Source organism: Ictidomys tridecemlineatus, chromosome X (assembly GCF_052094955.1).
Source record: "Ictidomys tridecemlineatus isolate mIctTri1 chromosome X, mIctTri1.hap1, whole genome shotgun sequence".
Classification (NCBI taxonomy): Eukaryota; Metazoa; Chordata; class Mammalia; order Rodentia; family Sciuridae; genus Ictidomys; species Ictidomys tridecemlineatus.
Window position 1 is genome coordinate 93,540,761 of NC_135493.1, and position 27,096 is coordinate 93,567,856.

Sequence of the window (27,096 nt, forward strand, 5' to 3'; positions counted from 1 at the left end):
GTTTTTTAAAATTATATTTTCTTACATTTCTTGCATGTACCTATAGCCAGTGTACCAGCTAATAAGTTAGGAATGTTGTTGTTTGGACTTTTGATGGGTTCCAGACACCAGGTCACTTTGTAATTTCTGTCAAGTTGAGAATTTCTTTGCTCAGTCCGTGGGTGGCAGCCTGGATCAGGGGGCCCCTATGGCGCCTATTCAGAGATTCCCGATTTGACTTGGATCAACCATATTTCATTTGACAAGATTTAGGAACTCTGGGAAGGATTTAAATTTATAGTGGCATGGATCCCAAGGGTTCAAACAGAATTTCCCATGGGAAAATTCTGTGGTCCTTTCTTTCCCCTAGAAACCACACTCTTTACTTCCTTGTAGATTTCCTGTATTGGTTATTTATTGCTGCATTAAAAAACTATTCAGTTGGGTGATGTGACACATGCCTGTAATCCCAGCAGCTCAGGAGGCTGAAGCAGGAGGATCATAAGTTCAAAAGGCAGCCCCAGCAATTTAACGAGGCCCTAAGCAAGTTACAAAAACCCTGTCTCAAAATAAAATATATAAAAATGAAAAGGGTTGGGGATGTGGTTGAGTATTTCTGGATTCAAAAACAAAACAAAATAAACAACAACAACAACAACAAAAAAAATATTTAAAAACTCAGTGGTTGGACTGGGCTTATGGCTCAGTGGTAGAGCACTCGCCTGGTGCGAGCAAGGCCCTGGGTTCGATCCTCAGTACCACATAAAAATAAAAGGAATAAAAATAAAGAGGGGCTGGGGATGTGGCTTAAGCAGTAGCGCGCTCGCCTGGCACCACATGCAAACAAAGATGTTGTGTCTGCCAAAAACTAAAAAATAAATATTAAAAAATTCTCTCTCTCTCTCTTAAAAAAAAATAAAGACATTGTGTACAACTAAAAGAAATAAATATTAAAAAAAAAAAAAAAACTCAGTGGTTTAGTTGGGCGCAGTGGTGTATGCCTATAATCCTAGTGGCTCGGGAGGCTGAGGCAGGAGGATCGCGAGTTCAAAGCCAGCCTCAGCAACAGTGAAGCCCTAAGCAACTCAGTGAGACCCTGTCTCTAAATTAAAATACAAAATAGGGCTGGGGATGGGGCTCAGTGGTCATGTACCCTGAGTTCAATCCCTGGTACAAAACACACACACACCAAAAAAAAAAAAACAAAACCAAAACAAAACAAAAACCCCACAACTCAGTGGTTTAAACAAGAATAATCCTTTCTTAGGTCTGGGATTGTGGCTCAGCAGTAGAACACTCGCCTAGCACGAGGCGCTGGGTTTGATCCTCAGCACTATATGAGAATAAATGAATAAATAAATAGATAAATAAATAAAATAAAGGTATTGTGTCCAACTGTAATACACACACACACACACAAAAAAAAAGAATAATCCTTTTCTTATCTCCGATGCCTTCTGTAGATCAGGGATTCAGAGGACCCACAGGGACAGCTGGTCTCTGCTCCACCATGTCTGGGCCTCAGCTGTGGAGACCGGGTGAGCAGGAGCGGGAGCCATCTGAAGCTCCTTTCACTCACGTATCTGGTGGCTGAGGCTGGCTGTCAGCCAGAACATTTACACATCACCGTGGCCTTCTCACATGGCCCGCACAGCCCAGTGCCTGGATCCAAGAGCAAGTATCCTGAGCAAGCCCAATGGAAGCTGTATCCTTTCTGCCACTCAGCCTTGGAACTCGACTTGGCATCATTCCACTGTAGCCCATTGGTAGAGCCTCTGCCCAGATTTCAGAGAAGGAAACAGAACCCCATCTTTGGTGAAGATGTGACAATGTCAGTGTCACATTGAAAGAAGAGAATGCAGGAGAGGATGCATAGATGGAAGCGGCCATATTGCAGAAACACAATCTGGCCCACTCCCCAAATTTCCACAGGAACTCACTAACCATCTTAGATCTGTATTTAAAAAAGAAAGAAAGAAAAGAAAGAAAGAAAGAAAGAAAGAAAGAAAGAAAGAAAGAAAGAAAGAAAGAAAGAAAGAAAAGAAAAGAAAGCAAAATCTCAGAGGACTTTCTTTCCTCTTTGCTCTTTCCCTTCCCCTGCCCTCCTCCTCTATTCCCTCCCTCTCTCCCTCATGCTTCCTTCCTTTGAGTTAGAAGCAGTTATTGTTTCACAGCATGAAGTCTTGCCAACAGGGTCATCTTGATAATCTGCCTGGTGGCTCCCTAAATAATTTTATTTTTCTTCTGTTTATATTTTATTTTCCACCTCACCACATCCTTTACACTCTAGAGACAAGAAGGGCCGTCTTTTCAAATAATCCTTTGTGATCGCTTACCTAATTACTTCCAAGAAAGATTTCATAACATTAAAAACCTTAGGCTCAGGACAATGTTCTTATTGAACAAATACCTTAGAGCACTCACTATGTGACAGGGGTTGTTCTAAGCAGGCCCTTTAGAAAACATTCACCTGCTTCATCTTCATAACATTGTTTCCAGCCTACAGAGGAGGAAACTGAGGCACAGAGATGTTAAGTAACTTGCCCAAGATCACAAAGCTATCTCACGGCAGAACAAGTTGTCAATTTCAGGGCATCTGTCTCCCAAATCTATATTCTGAACCATCGTAGTGTGCTGCCTTTGTGTCACTGTTCCATTTGTCCTTTATCTGCTTGAGCAACAAGCTCTTAGATGTACAAAATAGTGGGGAGCTAGGGAAATATACCTAGATGCTTGGAACAGGCTTGGGAGCAGGGGGCTGTGTACCAGCCCCAATCCTGCTGCTGGCCCTGCCTTTGCCCCTGCCCTGTCAGGTTCACAAAGAGCAGTACCCATCCTGGGCATGGTGCTACATGCCTGTAATCCCAGCGGCTCCGGAGGCTGAGGCAGGAGGATTGTGAGTCCAAAGTCAGCCTCAGCAACTTAGCGAGGCCCTAAGCAACTCAGGGAGACTCTGTCTCTAAGTAAAATACAAGAAAGGGCTGGCATGGGGCTCAGGGGTTAAGTGTCCAATACAAACAAAATACCTGGCCACCCCTAACACTTCTATATTTCAGGGTGACAGAGTGGAAAGAACGACAGACAGAATGTCTGTCCTTTAACGTACAAGAAACTCAAGGTATTTTGTTAATGTTTTGTAATGTTTTTCTCGTAGAACTTCTGTAATGGAGTATTGCTCTCTCCTTACCTCTTGCAGTTGGAGAGAGACAAAGAGATTTCTAGTGGCTTCCCCAGACCCCGCAGTCAAAAGACTTCTGAGAACTGAACAAAGTTCTGCAGACCTCAGGCCTCAGACTGTTACCATTGCAAAATAATCGCCCCCAAATGGCCTCTTCCTGCAGGCTCAGGTTTCATGGCTGAGGATTTAGGAGACTGCTGGTGAGTCTAATCACTTGGGACATCTTAATAACTAAAGTCGCATTTGACATAAAAAACTCATGAAGAGGCTGTGGGTGATGGAGGGTATGTTGTCAGAAGTCTGGCTCCCAACTTGCATGATGCCACATATTTGGAATTCTGCAGTGAGAATGTAGAACTATTTCAATGAAAAGCATCACAGGGATTTATCTGATTCTTCTTCGAATACAGCATTTTCCAAAGAGGAAAAAAAAAAAAAAAAGTTCTCCATTAGCTGCAAAGCACCATTTCTTCAAAATAGTCAATGAAGTATTTGTTATTGGAATAAACAAACCTATAACATGGATCCCTGAGGCAGACTGTTGGAGAGCCAGGGGGAGGGAAAGAAAAGAAGTACAAGAGAAATGTGCAGTTTGGCCGTGGACATTTGCCAGGAAAAGTTGGGTAATGAAGGATTAAAACTAAAACAAAAAAGAAAAGAAATAAGGTAAGAAAAGGGCCACCGAGAAATGAAGAGCTGCTGATGGGGTCAACAGAAAGGAAAAAATCTGAATCTTGCCGGTGGGGGTGTGGGAGCAGCTGGCCAAGGTCAAACTCAGGGTGAAAAAACCCCGAAAACTAAACCCAAAACCCCAAACAGCAAATAAATGAGAAGGAGGTGGGAGGGGGGGATGAATAAGGCGCCAGTATAGAAAGAGAAGCAATTTTGACAGGAAATTGACCAAAATAGACTTGTGCAGTGTGACCTGAAGGGAGACAGGGAGAAAAGGCCATTAAAACCACGCCAGCAGAGGAATTCAAGGGGAGAGGATTTTAAATGTTAAAAAGCAGATGCCCTGCCAGGCGCGCCTGGGATCCCAGCAGCTTAGGAGGCTGAGGCTGGAGGATTGCAAGTTCGAGGCCAGTCTCAGCCAATTTAGTGAAGCCCTCCGCAACTTAGTGAGACCTGTCTCAAAATAAAATATCAAAAAGGGTTGGGGATGTGACTCAGGGGTTAAGAATCTCTGGGTTCAAATCCCTGGTACCAAAACCAAAAAGCAAACAAACAAACAACAAACCCAGGGGCTGGGATTGTGGCTCAGCGGTAGAGCGCTCGCCTAGCACGTGGGAGGACCTGGGTTCCATCCTCAGCACCACATACAAATAAATAAATAAGATAAAGGCATTGTGTCCAACTACAACTAAAAAAATATATATATATATATAAAATAACCCAGATGCCCTTGAAATTACCTGCACATATTTCTGTGGATTACAGAGGATAGAAGATTCGCGTGTTCTCTGTCATAGGAATGGACGGCTCACATAATTTGGGCAGGATCCAGATCACTGTTTGTTAAGTGCTTCAAAGGTAAAGGGTGTCAGTGGAGCACAGAGACAAAGAGATGTGCAAGGTCATGAAGCAGGCTTTGGGATGGATGGGTGGGTTTGTTAACAAGAACTCCTGACCACCTGGCTCTCAATGTTATAGTAGGGGACAACCGTGCCTGACTGTTGGTCTCAGAGAACTTTCCTCCCGTACTGCAAGGGCCACCTGATGTGCATTGCTGATGCAGTCTTCTCTAAGCTCTAGGACAAATTCAGGCCTTAGCTGTAGTGTCTCAGGAACCCTTGTCTCCTATTCTGGGACTCAGAAACATGAAGTCCTTGCTGCTTAAGTTATTTTGACCTTGGGCTTTTAACCTTCCTAATTGAAGATCACAAAGCTTGGCATACTCTTTTTTTTTTTTAATGATTATTTAATTAATGTATTTATTTTTGTACCAGGAATTGAACCCAGGGGTGCTTAACCACTGAGCCACATCCCCATGCCTATTTTGTATTTTATTTAGAGACAGGGTCTCACTGAGTTGCTTAGGGCCTCGCTGTTGCTGAGGCTGGCTTTGAACTCTCAATCCTCCTGCTTCAGCCTCCTGAGCCGCTGGGATTACAGACATGTACCGCCTCCTGGCCCAGCTCTGTTATTAGGTCCAATTGTACTTTTTTTTTTTTAAATTTTGTATTTTTTTAATATATTTTTTTAGTTGTTGATAGACCTTTATTTTGTTTATTTGTATGTGGTGCTGAGAATCAAAGCCAGTGCTTCACGCATGCTAGGCAAGCGGTCTACCACTGAGCCTCAACCCCAGCCCCGCCATTTCTACTTTTGAACTTGGTTTTGGATTTGTTTCCCAGATTCAAGGTTCTGATTTGGGCACCTGTCTGCTTCCTGACATCCTCTATGATTTGGGGTCCTGACTAAGTCTTGGCAAATTCATCCTATAATAACACGTCCTTCCCAAACTTTTTCCCATTGTTTGGCTCCAACTTCTAGAGACAGATGACTGTCACCCATTGTCCATCTGTCCCCTTGGCTCTACATGCCTTGCTTATGCCTGGATTCCTCTGAGCATCTTCATAGCTATTTTTTCCCCTAACTTTGACTTCTAATGCTGTGTGCATCACACGGTCTACTGTCCTTCATCAAAAGCTGTCAGGCGCCATGGGGTGTCTGCCATATTGGACTGTTCTCAGCCCAGAAGCTGTGTCTGTGGCCCCACATCCCTGCAGCTGTGTCTCACTAACATCTGTGTCATTCTGTGTGTGGGGTACAGTCTGGTCCATCTTTTTTTTAACATCAGTATGCAATTTTATGGATATGTGTTAATAAATAAAATAAAGTCATATTTCAGTTTTATTACAAATATTGCCCTTGGAAAAGGTTTTTCCTTTTCGGGGTTTCACCTGCAAAGCTTTTTAAAACTTGTGACTAAGCATGTTTGTCTGAAGACTTTTCATTTCCTGATTAACCTCTCTATAAGAAGAGAAGGTGTTGTTTATTACTTTAAAAAAATTTTTTTTGGAATTTGTTCTTTTTAGATAAACATGACAGTAGAGTGCATTTGGACACATTATACATACATGGAGGATCACTTCCCATTCTTGTGGTTGTGCATGATGTAGAGTTTCACTGGTCGTGTAGTCATATATGAACAGAGGAGAGTTCTGTCTAGTTCATTCCACTGTCTTTCCTATTCCCATCCCCCTTCCCTTCATTCCCCTTTGCCTGGCCCATCTTACTGCAGCCAACTTGGTTGTTCCCAGTTGGCTTTTTGGACTTAAAAAAAAAAAAATCAAAATCAAAATCAATAGCTTGTTTCAGTATCTTCAAAAATATTTTACTAGCAGGGTTGTATATTTAACTACACTGGAGCCAAGAGGAGACTAGGAAAAACACACTTAAAATTCAGAGATGTGGCAGATCCTAACATTGACCCATTCATATTCCCTTGGCACTCCTTTCTAGCACAAGACAGACTTCTGCAGCAAGGACCTGTGTTTCTCAGTGTGAGCATTTTCTCTCCTCTGTGGGCAAGACAGGCAGGAAGTGCCAGAGGGTGAATATCCGGGGAGTGGCCTTCTGCCAAAGATGGAAAAGAGTTTAGGATAAATACCCTGGCTTCCTGTCTTCAGTGTGTGGGGGAGGGGAGGGGTGTTCATTTAGCCAACCCCAAAGCTTATTCTAACTACCTCCCAGAGTCCTCCAGTGCTTTGGAGTCTCAGTTGCCTCAAACCGTAACCTGCTCCATAACAAACCCTTTTTAGCTTCATTCTGTTTTTTGTATCATTTTCCTACTCCCCTACTAGTATTTCCTAAGGTGGCTTCTCCCTTTGCCCCCCCAAATTGTGCTCATATACTTGTCTTGGGTTTATCTTCTGGAAGAATCCAAACTAAGACAAAAGGCCTCATATTCTAGGTTAAGGATTTCAACATTTTCTGGAAAAGTACATCTGTGTCCAACACTTTTTATATATACTGTGTGAGAGAGAAATACCAAAGTCCCCTGTCAACAGCGCTTCCTACTTGGGCCACATGGACTCTACTGGCCTTTAAGATATTAATAGGAATTATGAGATTTGCAGGTCAAATAATTTCAGCAAGGAAATTCAAGATACAAAGAATAACTGAATAAGACTTTAGCACTGGGGCTGGGGATGTGGCTCAAGCGGTAGCGCACTCGCCTGGCATGCGTGCGGCCCGGGTTCGATCCTCAGCACCACATACCAACAAAGATGTTGGGTCCGCCGAGAACTAAAAAATAAATATTAAAAATTCTCCTCTCTCTCTCTCTCTCTCTCTCTCTCTCTCTCTCTCTCTCTCTCTCTCTCACTCTCTCTTTAAAAAAAAAAAAAGACTTTAGCACTGAAAAATACAAACTGAAATATAAAATACATTGAATGGGCCAATAGCAAAATGCAGACAACAGAAGACAGAATCAATGACCTTGAAGATATAAATAGAAATTATCAATCTGGGGCTGGGGGTATAGCTCAGTTGGTAGAGTACTTGCTTCACATACACAAGGCCCTGGGTTCAATCCCCAGCACCACCAGATAAGGAAAAAAAGAAATTTTAGCAATCTGAACAATAGAAAGGAAACAAGACGGAAGAACAACAGCAAAAAATAGGGGCTTCAGCAATATACAGGGCTCTGAAAAAATATCTAGTCATCAGGGTCCCAAAGGAGAGTCGGGGGGAAAATGAGAGACTGAAAATTCCCTAAATTTGACAAGACATAAAAGTATAGGTTCAAAAGCTGAGTGAACCTGAAATAGGATCAATCTAAAGAAATGCATACTAAGACACATCACAATTAAACTTTTGAGAATTAAAAACAAGGAAAAATTATTGTTGGGTGCAGTGGCGCATGCCTGTAATCCCAGCAGCTAGGGAGGCTGAGGCAGGAGGATGGAGATTCCAAAGCCAGCCTCAGCAATTTATAGAGGTCCTAAGCAATTGAGTGGGACCCTTTCTCAAAATAAAAAGGGCTCGGGGTGTGGCTCAGTGGTAAAGCACCCCTGATACAAAAAGGAAACAAAAGAAGCAAAACATGGAGGCCAGAATAAAGTGGCACAGAACTTTTATTTTTGAGAGGGGGGTACCAGGAATTGAACTCAGGGCACTCAGCCACTGAGCCCCAGCCCCAGCCCCATTTTGTATTTTATTTAGAGACAGGGTCTCACTGAGTTGCTTGGGGCCTCACTAAGTTGCTGAGGCTGGCTTTGAATTTGAGATCCTCCTGCCTCAGCCTCCCGAGCCAGAGCCACTGGCATTATAGGCACCTGGTGACACAGAACTTTTAAGTACTAAAGGAAAAGAACAGTCAACCCTGAATTTTACAAGCAATGAAAATCTACTTCAGGAATGAAGAGGCATTAAAAAAAAAAAATCTCAGATGAAGGAAAACCATGAGAATTTATTACCAGGAGATCAGTCCTAAAGAATGGCTAAAACAAGTTCCCTAATAAAAAGGAATCTTGGGAGAAAAGAAGGAATCTTGGAATATCAGGAAAGAAGAATGAAGGAAAGAGCAAATTATGGGTAAATACAATAAACCTTCCTTCTCCTCTTGAGTTTCATCAATTGTGTTTGATGGTTGAAGCAAAAATTAGGTTGTTGTCTTATATAGTCCTAAATGTATGTTGAGGAAATATTTAAGGCAATTATAAATTAGGAAGGGAAAGGGATACATTTAGACTGCTGAAATGAAGACACTAAGAAAATAAGTTATACTTACATAAATCATGATGCATTACATACATAGTATACAAATATAATATTATCTAGCAGAACCAATAGAAAAGTATATAAGAATATGTGCTCGGTAATACTGAAGATAAATCAAAATGGAGTTCTAGAAATGACTCAAATAACCACAGAAAGGCAGGAAAAATAAAAAGAAAAGCAAAGGATAGAGAGAAAACGAAAAATAAAATGCAGACTTAAGTTTTTACATATCAATAATTATGTTAAATTTAAATGGCCTAAATACATCAATTAAAAGACAGGGAATGGCAGAATGGATAAAAAACATGACCCAACTACATGTTGTCTACATGAAACACAGTTCAAATGTAATGATATAATAAGTTGAAGGTAAAAATAGAGGAGAGGCACATAATTTAAACATTATTTAAAGGAAAGCAGGAATGACTCACTATCAGATATAGGAGACTGTAGAGAAGAGAAAATTACCAGTGATTCAGAGTGACATTACACAATAATAAAAGTGTAAATGCATCAAGAATAAATTTCTAAGTGTGTATGCAGCAAATAACAGAGTAGCTGAATATGTGAATCAAAAAACCAATAAAACTGGAAGGAGAAATAGACAAATTCCCAATTATCATTGGAGACATCAATAAATAATAATGCCCAGGAGAGAATACCCAGCTCCAGAGGGGATATCACCTTTCTTGTTCTAAACACAGTACCTTTATTAATACGGCTATAGTCTTCCTAGGCTTTATAAGTATCCATAGCATATATTTTTATATTATTTTTAGTCCCATAATCAAGCGAAAGCTTCAGATTGTTGCTTAGAAAGAAAAATAATTTCACCATTAGTAGTTATAGTCCATTATGAACCTAAATGGAAGAGCTATCATTAATCTTTATGGGATTTCACCTTGTTGAATTTGGTCCAGCTCTATTCTAGACATCAGGATAGTTCTCAAACTCTTAGTTGTCTATAATGAGGACTATGTTTATCTTATGAATCAGCTTCAGATATGTCACTATCATTTGATAACTTTATTCCAGTAATTGTTCCCCAAAATATGGAGCAGCAGCTATGGAGGTACGCTACCCTGGTCTTCAAGAGGAGACCTGCAAAGAACCAAGTTAGCTAAAAACTTCAGCTGTTAATGCCTTTAGGTTCTGCCTTAGCTTTTTAAAATTATAGTTAAAAAAACATACAATCTGAGACCTACCCTCTTAAGTTCTCTCTTTCTTTTCTTTCTTTTTTTTTTTTTTGCGATAATTGCCAAATTCAATTTAGTGATAAGAAAACTCCTTTTAGAAACTAGAATGAATTGGACATGACTTTCCTATTCTCATATATGAATACATGACCAGTGAAACGCCACATTATATACAACCTCGAGAATGGGAAGTTATATTCCTTTCAGTGATGAAGTACTGCTTTAGTTCAACTATGCATAAGAAATTACTTAACCTTCTGCTATTCCAAATATATTTAGTGCTCTTTTTTAAAAAATATATATTTTTTAGTTTGTAGATTGCACATGATATCTTTATTTTATTTACTTTTTTTTTTTTTTTGGTGGTGGTGGGGATTGAACCCAGAGGCCTTGTGCATGTGAGGCAAGCTCTGTACCCACTGGGCTATGTAACCAGCCCTTGTTTGTTCACTTTTCCGTGGTGCTAAGGATTAAACCCAGTGCCTCCCACTTGCTAGGCCACAGCCCCAGTCCCTTAGTACTAATTTTTTAAGATAAGCCTTCCTTTTTTTTTGGCAGTGCTGGTGCTGAGGATCAAACCCAGGTCTTGTGCATGCAAGGCAAGCACTCTACCAAATAAGTTTGCTGGGGATATAGCTTAGTTGGTAGAGTGCTTGCCTTGCATGCACAAGACCTGGGTTTGATCCTCAGCACCAGCACTGCCAAAAAAAAAGGAAGGCTTATCTTAAGAATTGTAATGCAAAAAGAGAGAGAGAGAGAGAGAGAGAGAGAGAGAGAGAGAACATGTATAATGGCATAATTTGGCGTGAACATACTTTATATACAGAGTTATGAAAAATTATGCTGTAAATGGGTAATAATGAGTGTACTGTATTGCACTATTGTCATGTATGTTAAAAAAAAAAAAAGGATAAGCCTTTCTCTCCCCTAAAGTAACTGCACTGTATCTTTGAAATTAAGCAGGAAAAATAAAGGAACAAACAAAATCCAGAAGTGGTGACAACAAATATATAGCAAATCACTTCTCGTATATTTTGATTAAAATGATGCAAAAGCTGACTAAAACACTAATACTAGTTATTTTCTGGTTTTTATTTCTTCTTCTTTTTTTTTTAATCATGATCATCTTAACAGGTGTGAGATGACATCTCAATATGGTTTTCCTCCTCCTCCTCTTCCTCCTTCTTCTTCTTCTTCTTCTTCTTTTTTTTTTTTTTTTTGTAGTACCAGGGATCAAAACCAGGGGAGTTCTACCACTGAGATACATTCTGAGCCTTTTTTGATTTTTTCTTTTGAGATTGTCTCTAAGTTGCTGAGGTTGACTTCAAACCTGTAATCCTCCTGCCTCAGTCTCCAGAGTAGCTGGCATTGCAGGTGTGTACCATGATGTCTGCATCTCATTGCGGTATTCATTTGCATTTCCCTGATGATTCTTGATTTTTGACCATCTTTTCCTAAGCCTGTTAATTATTTGTATGTCTTCTTTTGAAAAATATCTATCAAGTTCTTTGTCCATTGTATAATCTTTTTTTTTTCTATTGAGTTGTTAATGTTTTGGAAATTAAACTCTCTCTCTCTTTTTTTTTTTAGTTGTAGTTGGACATAATACCTTTATTTTATTTATTTATTTTACATAGTGCTGAAGAAACCCAGCGCTTTGCATGTGCTAGGTGAGCGCTCTACCGCTGAGCCACAACCTCAGCCCGCCCCCCCCCCCCAAATTAAACTCTTCTTTTGTTGTCGTTTTTGGGTACCGGGGATTGAACCCAAGGGCACTCAGTCATTGAGCCACTTCCCCAGCCCTATTTTGTATTTCTTATTTCCAGACAGGGTCTCACTGAGTTGCTTAGGGCCTTGCTGTTGCTGAGGCTGGCTTTGAACTTGAAATCCTCTTGCCTCCCACTCCCGAATGGCTGGGATTACAGTCATGCGCCACCAAGGCCTGGCTCCGAAATTAAACTCTTATCAGATATATAGTTTGAAAATATTTTCTTTCACTCCATAAGTTACCTTTTTCCTCTGCTGATCATTTCCTTTTTTGAGCAAAAGCTTTTTAATTTAATGTAGTCCTGCTTGTTTATTTTTGGTTTCATATCCAAGAAATCATTGCCAAGATCAAGGTGACAAAGCTTTCTCCTATCTTTCCTTCTAGGATTTTTGTAGTTTTAGGTCTTATGTTTACATCTTTATTCTATTTTACATTGACTTTTGTGTATGGTGTAAGATAAAGGTCAAAGTTATTCTTTTGTATGTGAGTGTCCACTTTTGCCAGCACCATTTATAGAAGAAATTCTCTTTTCCTCATCATATATTTTGGTCCTCTTGTTGAAGATCAGTTGACTATATATGCATTGGTTTATTTCTGGACTCTATTCAATTCCACTGGTCTATATTTCTGTCTTTATGCCAGTACCATGCTGTTCTGATGACTGTAGCTTCTTAATATGTTTTGAAATAGGGCAGTATAAGGCCTCTACCTTTGTTCTTCTTACTTGGTATTGTTTTGGCTATTTAAAATCCTTTGTGGTTACATTGGAATTTTTTTCTATGTGATTTTTTTCTATTTCTGCACAAAATACTCGTGGAACTTTGAAAGGAGTCATATTGAATCTGTAAATTACTTTGGGTAATATGGAGAGTTTAACAATAGAATATCTTCCAATCCATGAACACAGGATGTCTTTCCATGTTTCATCTCTTTAATTTCTTCCAGCAATGTTTTACAGTTTTCTGTGGATACGTCTTTCACCTCTTTGGTTAAGTTTATTCCAAAGTATTTTCTTCTTTTTGATGCTATTATAAATGGAATTGTTTTCTTAATTGCATTTTAAGATTATTAACTGTTATTGTAGAGAAACATGATTTTGTAACCTGAACTTTTACTGTATTCATTTACTAGTTATAACAGTGTGTGTATGTGTGTGTGTGTGTGTGTGTGTGTACATATGTAATCTCTAGAGTGTTCTACATAGAACATCATATCATCTGTAAACAGGGATAAATTTAATTCTCCCTTTCTAATGTGTATGCCTTTTATTTCCTTTTCTTGCCTAAATTCTCTAGCTAGGACTTCTAGTATTATATTGAATACAAGTGATGAAAGTGGACATCTTTGCCTTGTTTTAGATCTTAGAGGAACAGCTTATAGTTTCTCGCTGTTGTGTACGGGCTAACATCTATGCCTTTTATTATGATGAGGTAATTTCCTTCTACCAAGTGTTTCTATCATGAAAAGCTATTTAATTTTGTCAAATGCTTTTCTGCATCTGTTAAGACCATCATGTGATTTGTATTCTTTGTTGTGTCCATGTGGTGTATGACATTGATATTTGTGTCTTGAATCTTTCATTTTCCTTTCCTATTTGTGTCTGGTCCTTTCATTCCAGGGCTAAGTCCCACTGGTTCATGGTGTATGATCGTTTTAATGTGCTTTCGAATTTTCTGCTGATATTTTGATGAGGATCTTGCATCTATGCTCATCACAAATATTCGCCTGAAATTTTATTTTCGTGTGCCATTTTATGGCTTCAGTATCAAGGCAGTGCTGGCCTCATAAAATGAATTTGGAAGTGTTCCTGACTCTTCCTTTTTTTTTTTTTTTTTAAAGTTTGAGAAAGACTGATGTTAATTCTGCTTCAAATGTTTGGTGGCGTCCATCAGCAAAAGCCATCTGTTCCTGAGCTTCCCTCCCTCCCTCCCTCCCTCCTTCCTTCTCTTCCATCTTTCCTTCCTTCCTTCCCTGTCTGTCTCTTTCCAGTGCTGGGGATGGAACCTAGGGCCTTGTACATGCTACCCACGTGCCCTCCCACCAATCTGTACCTCCAGCTCCTGACCTTTTCATTGTGTTTCAAGGTATTTTCTGATTTCTCTTTTGATTTTGTCTTTGACCTATCAATTGTTCCAGAGTATGCTATTTAATTCCCGCATATTTGTGAATTTCCCTGTTTTCTTTCTGCTATTGATTCCTAGTTTCATTCCATTGTGGTCTGAAAAGATGTTCGGTATGAATTCCATCTTAAATTTGTGAAGATTCATTTGTTGACCTAACATGTGATCCACCCTGGAGAATGTTGTGTGTGCTTGAGAAGAATGTGTATTATTTTGCTGTTGGGTGGAATATTCTGTGTATATCTGTTAGTTCCATTTGGTCTATAGTGCTGTTCAAGTTATTATTATTAATAATTGTGAAAATTATGATTAATTTTCTGTCTGGATGTTCTATGCGTTAGTGAAAGTGGGACATCGAAATCACTTAGTATTACTGTGTTGTTATCAATTTCTCCCTCAAGTTGTATCAATGCTTGCTTTTTATTTAGGTGTTTTGATGTTAGCTGCATTTATCTTCCTGGTGCATGGACCCTATTATCATTACAGAATGTCTTCCTTTGTGTCTTTGTGATAGTTTTTGACTCACAGTCCATTTCCTCTGGTATAAATTTGACACCCCTCCTTTCTGTTGTGTACCATTTGTACAGAGTATCTTTTCCATCTTTTTGGCCTGCAGCCTCCATGTGGCCCTCAGGAGCAGCAGCCTACCACACTGTTCTTCTTTTCTTCCCAGAAGCCCCCGGGCAACTAGAATATGCTAACTCCTGACCACGTTCTGGGAGAGACAAGACAGAAACCAGGTCCCTCCCAAAACTGGGACACCAGACTCTTCTCTTTCCCCATAGAAGGAAAAGCCAGTGAGCAGTGTAGGCCTCTGCGCGCAGTGTAGGCCTCTGCGCGCAGTGTAGGCCTCTGCGTGCCTTCCTGCGGGTCCTCTGGATCCACTACATACCACCCAGCTCTATTTTGTTCTCAGAAGCCCTCAGGCACCTAGAGTATGCTGGGTCCTGTTCTTGCTCTGAAACAGGCAAAACAGAAATTAGTCCTTTAGGCAGCGCCTGAAAAATGATAATGCTGAACTCCCTCCACCTTTTTCATTCCCCTGAGGAAGAGGACACAGAGCTTTATTGGCCCTTATCGGCCATGTTGTGGGGAGGGGCTCCTCCACAGCAAGTGCCCGCTGTCCAGCTTTTTCTTGTCCCAGCAGCCCTCAGGCATCTAAGGCATGCTGAATCCTGTCAGCACAGTGATACAGGCAAGTTCCAAGCCAGTCCCTCAGGCAGCCCCTGACCCCAGAAAAGTCAGAATGTTTGACATCTGTCCAGTCATCTCTTTCTCCACAGGGAGAAGCCCCAAGCTGAGTTTCCTCACAATCATGTGGCAGTGTGCTAGGGAGAGGGACTAGGGGTAAGGGTGCCATGAGTTCTCCTGTTCTCTTCCCTGTGCCTGGTCTCACACTCACCAGGGTGCATCAGCTTCTTAGTTTGTTTCTGAATTTCTCACAGAAGGTATTGGTGTGTGTATTGTGAAATCAGTGTGGCCCCATGAGAGGAAGGAGGGTGTGGGGCTTCCTGTTTCCACCATTTTGCTGATATCACTCTGCCTCAGCTTTTGAGCCAAAGCCATGCTCTTCCTTGGTAGCCCCCAGGCAAGGACTGGATATCTTGTGGGAACAAGGGCCTGCCATGGCCACACAATGTGGAAGTCTTCAAATAAGCAGTCTTTGTCCTGGAGCACTCTCTCTCTCTCTTTCTCTCTCTCTCTCTCTCTCTCTCTCTTTTTTTTTTTTTTTTTTTTTTTGCTGAGACTTGGCCAAATCTGCATGGCAGTCTGAGGCTGATCCTACCCAGCCTGCAATTCTTCCTCTTTTCCTTCTCACATGCATTATCTATCAATAAATCTTTTCCCTCCAAACTGTCTTAGCATTCATTCATCCTAGGATAATATTTATCATTTAATTAACACTCTCTGGGGGAAGGTATTCAAGGGGTTTCTCTCCAATTCAACCTCCATTACCACCCACTTGCTTGTGACAAAGCTTCACCAAACCTCCTACCTTTTCTTATTGGGAGCATTCCCAGACTACATTTCCCAGCCTCCCTTGCAGTTAGCTGGTTGTCAGAAAAAAATATCTGCATTTTCTTCTCTTGATTCTTATAGTGATTCAGGCATGTTGGAAAGAGTGGAGGATGGATTTCGAGATGTATGATTCGTGTTTTCCTTTTTGTGGTTCTTGCATCAATTAACTTAAAAATGGACTCCAAAAGACAGTAGAATGAACTGGACAGAACTTTCCTATGTTCATATATGAATACGCGACCAGTGAAACTCCACATCATGCACAACCCCAAGAATGGGAAGTGATCCTCCATGTATATATGATATGTCAAAATACATTCTACTGTCCTGTAAAAAGAACAAATTAATTTTTTTTTTAAAGTAAAATGGACTCTGAGTGTCTAGGTGAAGAAATGGCAAAGACTCCCTTGGATGGCAAAGAAAGCCAATATCATGTTGGTTGGCAAGACCTGGCTGGGAACTGCTTAATTGGGCCAAGAGGGATTAGAGTTATTCTTCGTCACCACCACCATCTGGAGGTAATACTAGAGTGTTCATTCCCACAAGGCTCCATTAACATAAGTGCCTGGGCTGGCGAAGGCCTGTCCTAGGCTTACCTGAGAGAAACCCAACTCCTGTGGCACCTGCCCACGAAGGCTGAGCCTCTTATTATGCTGCAGTGACACTTTAGGCATTGGTTATGAAAATTGAAAATATTATTTCTCCTCCTGGGAATGATTTTCATCCCTCTCATCTAACCTGTGCCAAATTCTCAATGAAGCACACAATGGCTTAATTAGTAATGTCATCCTAGAGGCATTGATATCAGAGAAGAACACGATTTGTGGCGTGTCTAATGATCCTCCATCTGCCCCTAGACCCTTGACATTCACCACCTAACCCCTGCAGCATTTCCTCATGCTGATATAGGCCACATGCTATAGTATAATCTCTACAGTGATGGCTGACAATATGACAGAGGTTAATATCCAGCCTAAACTTCACCCAGAACGCCACCAGCGTATTCTTATCTGTTTTGCTATTATTATCACTGTAAACTCAAATTAAAATTTCATTTTATTAGGGGTATATCACTCACTACTTATTTATCTCTTCACCAATTAAAGGACATTTGGGTTGCTTCCAGATTGGAGCAAGAGCAAAAGAATTTAAAAATTCACGTACAGGTTTTTGTGTGAACTTAAGGTTCTGTTTCTTTAGGGCAGAGATTGACCATTTTTTTTCTGTAAAGGGTCAGATAGTAAATACTTAGGCTTTGTGGGTCATGCATGCTCTTTGTCACATTTTTTTAAAAATAATTCTTTGAAAATGTCAAAAACATTATCTGCCTGCGGGTCCTACAAAAGTAGATAACTGACTTCATTTGACCTGTTTATCTTAGTTCGAGGGCACCTGCTCTAGGGTAAATCGCTAGAAGTGGAATTATTGCAACAGAAGCTTAACTTTGTAAGAAACTGCCACAGTTTTCCAGAACATCTTGACCATCTTGCATTCTTACCAGTAATGTCTGAGGATTTCAGTTGCTCTATCTTTGACAGCATCTGGAATCAGAGGGATTTTGTTTCACATTTCCCTAATAGCAAATGATGTTGAGCATCTTTTGAGTGTATATTTGCTATCCATACCTGGTACTAGGGATTGAACCCAGGGGTACTTAACTGCTGAGCCACATCCCCAGCCCTTTTTATATTGATTTAGACATAGGGTCTTGCTGATTTGCTTAGTTGCTCACTGTTGCTGAGGCTTGCTTTAAGCTTGTGATCCTCCTGCCTTAGCCTCCAAGTCACTGGGATTACAGGCATGTGCCACCACCACACCTGGCTCTATATATCTTCTTGCGTGAAAGGCTGATTATATATATATTTTTTGCCCATTTTTTTTCTTTTTTCTCTTTCTTTCTTTCTTCTTTCTTTCTTTCTTTTTTAAATACTGCTTTGAGTGTTCTTTATATGCCCTAGATAGGAATCCTTTATCAAATATGTGGTTTGCAAATAGTTTCTACTGGCTATAACTTGTCCTTTTATCCTCTTTTTCTTTTAATCTTTATTTTATTTATTTTTATGTGGTGCTGAGGATTGAACCCAGTGCCTCGAATGTGCGAGGCAAGCACTCTACCACTGAGCCACAACCTCAGCCCCCTTTTATCCTCTTAACAGGCTCTTTCATAGAGAGAAAGTTTTAAATTTTGGTGAGGTACAGTTACTTTACTACATAGTAACTATATTACTATAACTATATAGTAAGTCTTAAAAACAGGTATTGTGGTTCCTGTGACGTTATTCTTCTTTTTCAAAATTGTTTTAGCTACCCTAGTTTCATTCCCTTTTTACTTTAGAGTCAGGTTGTTTAGATCTTAAAAAAAAAAAAAAAAAAAAAAGCCAGGTGCGCACGCCTGTAATCCCAACAGCTCTGGAGGCTGAGGAAGGAGGATACTAAATTTTCAAAGCCAGCCTCAGCAACTTAGTGAGGCCCTAAGCAACTCAGTGAGACCCTGTCTCTAAAAAAAAAAAAAAAAGGGCTGGAGATGTGGCTCAGTGGTTAAGCTCCCCTGGGTTCAATCCCTGGTACCAAAAATAAAAAGAAAGAAAGAAAGATTCTGCTGGATTTTTGTTGGAATTATAACAGATCATCTTTTGGGGGCTGACAGGTCGAGTCCTCCAATTCATGAAGATAGCATGTATCTCCACTATTTACATCTTTGACTATTTCCATCAGTTTATATTCTTATATTTTTGGCAGTGCTGGGGATGGAACCCGGGCCTCCTGCATGCACACTAGGCAAGCACTCTACCACTGAGCCAAATCCGCAGCTCAGAGCCAGCCCCAGGAGGAAGCCTGCAAAGCCACCCTGGTGGCCGGGATCCCCAAATCTGCTGATCCTGCAGCTCACAAAAGAGTCCACCTCTGCTCATTTCCATAGACCAATATGTTGTCTGTGAATAAGGACAGTTTTATTTCATGCTTTACAACACGTATGCCTTTTATTTATTTTTCTTGCCTTATTGCACCGTCTAGAACTATATATATATATATATATATATATATATATACACACTAAGATAATAAATTTAAATATATATATATATATTTAGAACATATATAACATATGTATATATATATATATATATATATACACACACACACACACACACACACACACTAAGATAATAACCCCATGCACTCGTCACTAAGCTTCAATAATTAAATAATTACCAACATTCGCTAATCTGGTTTCATTTAATCCATCTCCCAGTATATCTTTGTGGGGAGGGGGGCGGGTACCAGGAATTGCACTCAGGGCACTCGAACACAGAGCCCCATCCCCAGCCCTATTTTGTATCTTATTTAGAGACAGGGTCTCACTGAGCTATGTTCCCAATATTTTTTTGTTGAAGTAATTTAAAGCAAAACCCAGACCATATTATTTTATCCATAGTGTTTCAATAAACACCTCTACCTAATAAGAACACTGAGAATAACATAAACACTATATCACTATTACTCTTTTTAAAATAAACAATAATTTCTTTTTTTTTTTTTTGTGGTATGGTATTAGGGATTGAACCCAGAGGTGGTGTGCCATTGAACTACATCTCCAGTCTTTTTTATTTTTTATTTTGAGACAGGGTCTTACCAAATGGCTGAAGCTGGCCTCAAGATTGTGAGCCTCCTGCCTCAACCTTCCAAGTCACTGAGATTTCAGACATGTACCTCCACACCTGGCTAACAATTTCTTAATATCATCTCATCCTAGGATATATCCATAGAGTTCCTGATTATCACAAACATATAATTTTCCTCAGGATCCAAACAAGGCTCATATAATGTATTCAGTCATAATAGTTAAGTTCCTTTTGTTCTATAATAGCCATATCTCCTTTTTCTTCCTATACCATTGATTTATTGGAAAAACAATATCATTTGTCTTACAGTCTGGATTTGGTTAATTGCTTCTGCAATCTCTCTGTATTCTCTGTTTCCTAAAAATGAGTATTTGCAAAGCTTTACTAAAGTGTTTTTTGTTTGTTTGTTTGTTTGTTGATGTGAGGGATTGAACCCAGTGGTGCTTAACCACTGAGCCACATCCCCAGCCCTTTTTTGTATCTTATTTAGAGACAGGGTCTCAATGAGTTCCTTAGGGATTCCCTAAATTGCTGAGGCTGGCCTCAAATTTGCAATCTTCCTGCCTCAGCCTCCTGAGCCCATTGGGATTATAGGCATGCACCACTGTGCCCGGCTAAATTAAAGTTTTTATAGGGAAAGATCTTTAGTAGACAGTACTCTCTATTTTCCACTACAACACATCAAGAGATGGTAGTGTGTTGTCTTACCTGTAGAGATGCTAACATTGATTAGTGAGATCAGGTGGTGTCAGCCCGATTCGTCTGTTTCCTTCAAGCTTTTACCTGATGGCTTTAGTAGCCAATAGTGATCATTGCTGAGATCCACTACTTTATTAGGGCTTGAAAAATGGTGATATTCTTATTTCATTGTTTCTTTGGCATATCTTTTAGAAATGCATATGAATTATTGACAGATGAAATGGTATCATGACTGGCATTTGCTGCAGAATGATAAAGGGGTGGGTGAGTGGGGATCCAGATAAAATGAGATTGGCTGTAAGCTGATAGTTGTTGGAGCTGTATGGTAGGTATTTGGAGTTCACTCTACTAGTCTGTCTGCATTTTTATGTTTGAAAAGTTTCCATGATAAAGATAAATGTTGTAGGAGGGGTGTTACATAGATTCCATTTGCCCCTCTGGATCCACCATTGCCTACCATCATGCTTTGCGCCCTGTAGGCTGACCTCTCTGGATGAGTTCTTGGGCCCTGTGCTGGGTTTAGAAATTGAGACAGAAGGGTGAAAGTTGATTGAGGTTGGGCTTTTGCATTTCCTAAATTCTGTCTCTCATGAGTCACCGTGAACTGTCTGCCTCCAGTAACCAATCACAAGTCTCAGTGCAGCCCCTCCCCTGGCCCTCTCTACCATTGGACCCTCCCCTTGCTCCAGGGCGCACCCTCTCCCAGGTGGCTTCCCTACACCCTGCCCATACTTTTATGAGTAGTCCTTTATTAAACTCTTCTCCAATTACCCAATTGGAGTGTGCCATCTGTTTCTTGCTGGGCCTCTGTCTGACACCGGAAGGCCATCTGCAAGGAACAGGCCTGATCAGGGGAGAAAGCCCAGGGAAGGAGGGAGTGGGAGAAAGTGAAGGGAGAGGGACAGCAAGCCAGGGCAGAGGTGACAACTGAAGTATTCAGCAGCCGGTAGAGGACAGGTATCAGGGAGAACGAACGTGAGGCATCACCTGGCGCTGTCTCAGCCCTGCTTGAAGGGATTCAAACCTGCAGGACAGGACCGGTTGGGTCACCTGAACTCAAGTTTTCCCAGATGGCTGGGGCCTGGTGCTTAGCAAGAGGAGATGTTTGGGGGCCTCTGGGAAAGCAGCCCCTAGGGCCTACCCCAGGGAGCTGGGGTGGGAAGGGTAATTGGTGGCTCCCAGAGAGGATAGAGCTTGGCCTGCAAAATCCCAACAGGAGAAGGTGGGGGCGGGAGGGGCGGGGAGAAGGGCCTCCTTCCCAGGCCACCTGGGTCTCCACAGGGAAGGACAATGAGTGTGTGTGTGTGTGTGTGTGTGTGTGTGTGTGTGTGTGTGGTGCTGGGGATTGAACCCAGGGCCTTGTGCATGTGAGGCAAGCACTCTACCAACTGAGCTATATCTCCAGCCACACTCTTTTCTTAAAGCATGACTTTTTGTGCCTTAAAATTTATTGGAGATCTTCCCAAATTGATACATATAGAGCTTCTTTGTTCTGGCTGCATTCGACTCCATTGTACAGTCATGGATGTAAGTGACATGTAGGTCACTTTTATTCTTTGTTTTCTTTTTCTTTTTCTTTTCTTGTGGTACTTGGAATTAAATCCAGGGGCACTTTACCACTGACCGACATTCTAGTCCTTTTTACTTTTTATTTTTTTTTTCACTCAGTTGTGGAGGCTGGCCTCAAATTTGCAATCCTCCTGCCTCAGTCTCCTGAGTTGCTGAGATCATAGGCGTGCATCACCGATTACACCTGGCCTCAATCTTTACTAGTAACTATATACATATATTGAATCAATGAATAAGTAGGTGGGTGACCAAGTGGACAATGTCATATAGTAGAGTTTCTTTCTTACATCGGCTAATATATCTGTGGGGTAATTCCTAGGAATGTAATTGCTGGGTCAAAGATCATATGCTTTTAAAATTTTGATAGAGGGGCTGGGGCTATAGCTTAGTGGTGGAGCACTTGCCTAGCACATGGGAAGCACTGGGTTCAATCCTCAGCACCACATAAAAACAAATAAACTAAAGGCATTCTCTCCATCAACAACAACAAAAATTAAAATAAAAAAGATACCAATCTTTGCTTAAAAAATTTTTTTTTGATAGATATTGCTAAATGGACTTCTGTGGAGGTTGTGCCAGTTTACATTCTACCTGGCAATGTCTGAAAGTGGCCATACTCTTCTAAAGAGCAAATAATTTTACCAGGTGGCTTTAAGCAGCCTAACCCAGACATTAGGTGTCCCTACCTCAGCCAACCCATGAAGGCGGGTCAGCTCTTCTGGGGTAGGATTCAGAACCTGCAGATGACCAGGGCCAAACACTAAGCCCATGACCAGCGGCCACACCATTCACCTCCTGGTACCTCCTCTCTCTTGTCTGTATCTGAAGATTCCATCTTACCCGGGGTCCACAATGCGTCATCAATACCAGTCTCTTCCTGATCATGTCTTCAAAATGTATTTCCCCTGAAAAATCACTTCTCCTGTTATTGTGCTGATTAAATCAGAGAATGAGCCTCTTTGGTTGTTCTTGGTGCTGGGGATTGAACCCAGGGCCTTGTGCATGTGAGGCAAACAGTCTACCAACTGCGCTACATCCTCAGACCTCCTCTGAATCTTTGTTTCTCACTCAGTGTTTTGGAATTGGGATGACCAAATTAATAGTACAATTCCTTCCCAATTTAAGATATATTTTCTGGACTAGGGATATAGCTCAGTGGTACAGTACTAGCCTAGCATGCATAAGGACCTGGGTTCCACCCCAGCAACACACACACACACACACACACACACACACACACACACACACACAATTCATTTCCTAAATTTCATAGAGTTATCAAAGAAAGAGGCTTCAAAAATGTTTAAGAGTCTACTGCCCATCTCCACCTCACTAGGCATTACTTTTCCATTAATCTGCCCAGAAACAAAACAAAACAAAAACCTTTTGACTCGACAAAGCTCATCTTTTTAGTTTTTTGCAAATCTACTTACAATGCTAGAGATTTTAGTTTTACCCAAGAAAGAAGTATTTTGTGAGTCATCAGGAGACCATTATTCTGTAACCATGTCTGAGACCATGGGTGTTTTCTTATGACAAATATTAAGATCTTTCAGGATTGAGATATTTTTAGCTGAAAATTCCCCTCTGATGCAGATTAAAACTGCATTCATCTTTTCAGATACAAGTCACTGTAGTTAAATTTTGTAAACATAGTTCACCAAGTGAGATTTTAAAGTCCTTTATACCTAGGTCTAAGAATCAAACACTTGTCTTTACTGATGACTACAAATTTGACAGAGGATACTAGGGGAAGAATCTTCTCTAAATCACCTATATGTAAACACTGACATCTGACTATATTAGATGCCAGGACTAACTTTAAAGAAGGTAGCAAAGAGTGCGTGTAAATCCCTCTGCTACTAATGTGTCACCATGCCGTAAATCACACCATCAGATACCTTTCCTGTTAGTCTTGTAGGCTTTGTGCTCTTTAGGATCTCCTCCACTTCATTTCTTTTTAAATTACACATTTTATTTGAAGATAATTCCAGTCTGGCTCAGTGGCACATGCTTGTAATCCCAGCATCTTGGGAGGCTGAAGCAGGAGGGTCGCAAGTTCAAAACCAGCCTCAGTAATTTAGCGAGGCCCAAAGCAACTCAGTGAGACCCTGTCTCTAAACAAAATATAAAAATGGGCTGGGGTATGTGGCTCAGTGGGTAAGGGGCCCCGAGTTCAATCCCTGGTACAAAAAGAGAAAGAAAAAAAGATAACTCTAGATTCACATGAAGTTGAAAAAAAAGTATAGATTGCCATGTGTCCTTTCCTCAGTAGGAACATCTTGTACAACTTTAGTACATTATCACAAGCAAAATATTGACACTAAAAAAAATCAAGGTACATGCAGAACATTTCCATCATCTCAAGGGTCCCTAACATTGGCCATATGTACTTCTGTCTCAGCACTCCTTGACCTCTGGCAATCACTTTATTTCTGTGATGTTTTTTAAAAAAAAAAATGGTAGAAATGGACTCATACAGTCTTTAGAGATTAGCTTTATTCACTCAATTTAATTCTCTGGAGATTCATCCAGGTTGTTGCTTGCAATAATAGCTCATTTCTAGTGATGGCGCATGCCTGTAATCCCAGCGATTTAGGAGGCTGAGATAGGAGGGTCGTGAGTTCAAAGCCAGTCTCAGCAATTTAGCAAGGCCCTTAGCAACTTAGTGAGCCCCTGTCTCTCTATAAAATATAAAAAAAAAAGGGCTGGGGATGGGGCTCAGTGGTCGAGTGGCCCTGGGTTCAATTCCTGGTACTTTCTTTTGTGGTACTTGGAATTGAACCCATGGCCTCCCACATGCTAGCCAAGTGCTCTACCATTGAACCTCACCCCAGTCTTCACTCATTTTTATCACTCTTATTCCATGGTATGGAAATGCCACAATTTAACATTCACCTGTTAAATGACATCCGGGTTGTTTTCAGTTGGAGGCTATTATGAGCTAATCTGCTATAAACGTGTGTGCACAGGTTTTTGTGTGGACATAAGTTTTCATTTATCTTGTATAAATGCCCAAGAGTTCAAGTGCTCAGTCATATGGTAAGTATATATTTAGTTTGTAAAGAAACTGCCAAACTGTTTTCCAGGGTGACTGTATCGTGTTACATTCTCATCTGAAAGGTATGAGTGATCCAGTTTCTCCGCATCCTCCTCAGCATTTAATGTTGTCACTACTTTTTTATTTCAGCCATTCTGAGGGGTGGTTTTAACTTACATTTCCCTAAAGGCTAAGGAATGTTGAACATCTCCATGTGCTCAGTTACCATCTATACAGCCTCTCAAGTGAAATGTTTTTTTTTTTTCATGTTTTTGTCCATTTTCTAATTGGATTTTTTTTTTTTTTTTTACTATTGAGTTTTGAGAGTTCCTTATATATTTTGTATATTTTGGATTCCTGACCTATGTCAATTTTTTTTTTTTTTTGGTACTGGGATCAACCCAGGGGCATCTAACCACTGAGCCACATCCCCAGCCCTTTTTAATATCTTATTTAGAGTCAGGGTCTTCCTTAGGGTTTCACTAAGTTGCTGAGGCTGGCTTTGAATACGAAATCCTCCTGTCTCAGCCTCCAGAGCTGCTGGGATTAGAGGCGTGCACCACCCTGCCTGGTTCCCCAATTCTTTATATTTCTTAATTTGAGACAGAGTCTTGCTAAATTGCTGAGGTTGGCTTCCCACTTGTGATCTTCCTGCCTCAGCCCTCCTTGTCGCAGGGATTACAGGTGTACACCACTGCAAATGGCCACAGCTTGTCTCTTCCTCTTTTTAGCAGAATCTTTCCCAGAGTAAAAGTTTCTAATTTGGTTGAGATTCAATTTATCAGTTTCCCCCTTAGGCCTTTTTTTTTTTTTAGAGAGTGAGAGAGGAGAGAGAGAGAGAATTTTTTAATATTTATTTTTTAGTTTTTGGCGGACACAACATCTTTGTTGGTATGTGGTGCTGAGGATCGAACCTGGGCTGCACGCATGCCAGGCGAGCGCACTACCGCTTGAGCCACATCCCCAGCCCTCCCCTTAGGCTTTGATTTGGGTGTTAAGTCTCAGATCTCTTTGCCTACTGCTAAACGCCAAAGATCTCTTATGGCTTTTTTTCTCCTTAAAGTTTTATAGTTTCACATCTTACTTTTCTAAGTTGGTGATCTATTTGAGTTATTTTTGTGTGACTCAGACTTAGGTTGAGGCCCACTTTCTGCCTAAGGGTGTCCCATTACCTCAGCATCATTTGTTGAAAAGGCTTTATTTTCTCTATATAATTGATTTTGTAGTTTTTCCCCATATAAGCCCTATATATGTTTCCACCCATTTTTATTGTATTTAAGTATACATAGCATTTTGGCAGTGGGAGTACCAGCTCTTGAACCTGGGGGCACTCAACCTTGAAGCTACATCCCCAGCCCTTTTTCATATTTTATTTAGAGACAGGGTCTCACTGAGTTGCTCAGGGCTTTGCTAAGTTGCTGAGGCTGGCTTTGGACTTGGGATCCTCCTGCCTCAGCCTCCTGTGCCTCTGGGATTACAGGCATGCACCACCGCACTCTGCTGTTTGTACTGTTTTCTCAGTGGCCTCTCTCGGACTCTTACATACATAACTATCCCAGTCTACTTGTGCCATCTCTTTACTAGTTTGAATGAAGTGCAGAAATCTTGCCTCTATTCATGTCTTCTTGCCATCCTCCATTTATAACATAATTGTCTTGAAGATTTCCTCTAGAGGCATTTAAAACCATATCCGACACTTTTATAATTTTTGCTTCAACTGTCAAGCATACTTTACAAATCCCAAGAGGAAAAGAAAAGTCGATCGTATTCACTCGTATCGTTTCCTTCCTGTGCTCTCTCTTCCTTCCTATTGTTCTGGGCTTCTTCCTTTATCACCTCCTTTCTGTTTGGTGAACTTCCTTTACACATTATTTAGGGTAGATCCATCGGAAACAAATTCTCTTGATTTTCCTACATCTGACAATGTCTTGATTTCCTTTTCGTTCCCAAAGGATATTTTCACTGGGTACAGGAATCTGGGTTCACTGTTTTTTTTTCTTTTAGGACTTGAAAGATGCTGGGCCTCTTCTGGCTAGTCTGTTCGCTGATGAGAAATTCTGTTATTCAAATGTTTTGCCCCTGTTTTAAGGTGTCATTTTTCTCCTGCTGCTTATAAGATTTGGTTCTTTGTCTTTAGTTTTCAGAAGATTGATCGTGTCTTGGTTTGAATCTCTTTGG

The 27,096-nt window shown here is 40.6% G+C and overlaps 1 long non-coding RNA gene and 1 other non-coding gene across 2 annotated transcripts in view; both read right to left on the reverse strand.

Moving 5' to 3' along the window:
- LOC144371774 (uncharacterized) overlaps positions 1-27,096 on the reverse strand; it is a 201,767-nt gene that overhangs the window by 36,051 nt on the left and 138,620 nt on the right. The window lies entirely within an intron of this gene.
- Positions 21,639-21,720, reverse strand: Trnav-cac (transfer RNA valine (anticodon CAC)). Its single transcript has one exon. It is a non-coding gene; the product is annotated as a tRNA-Val (tRNA).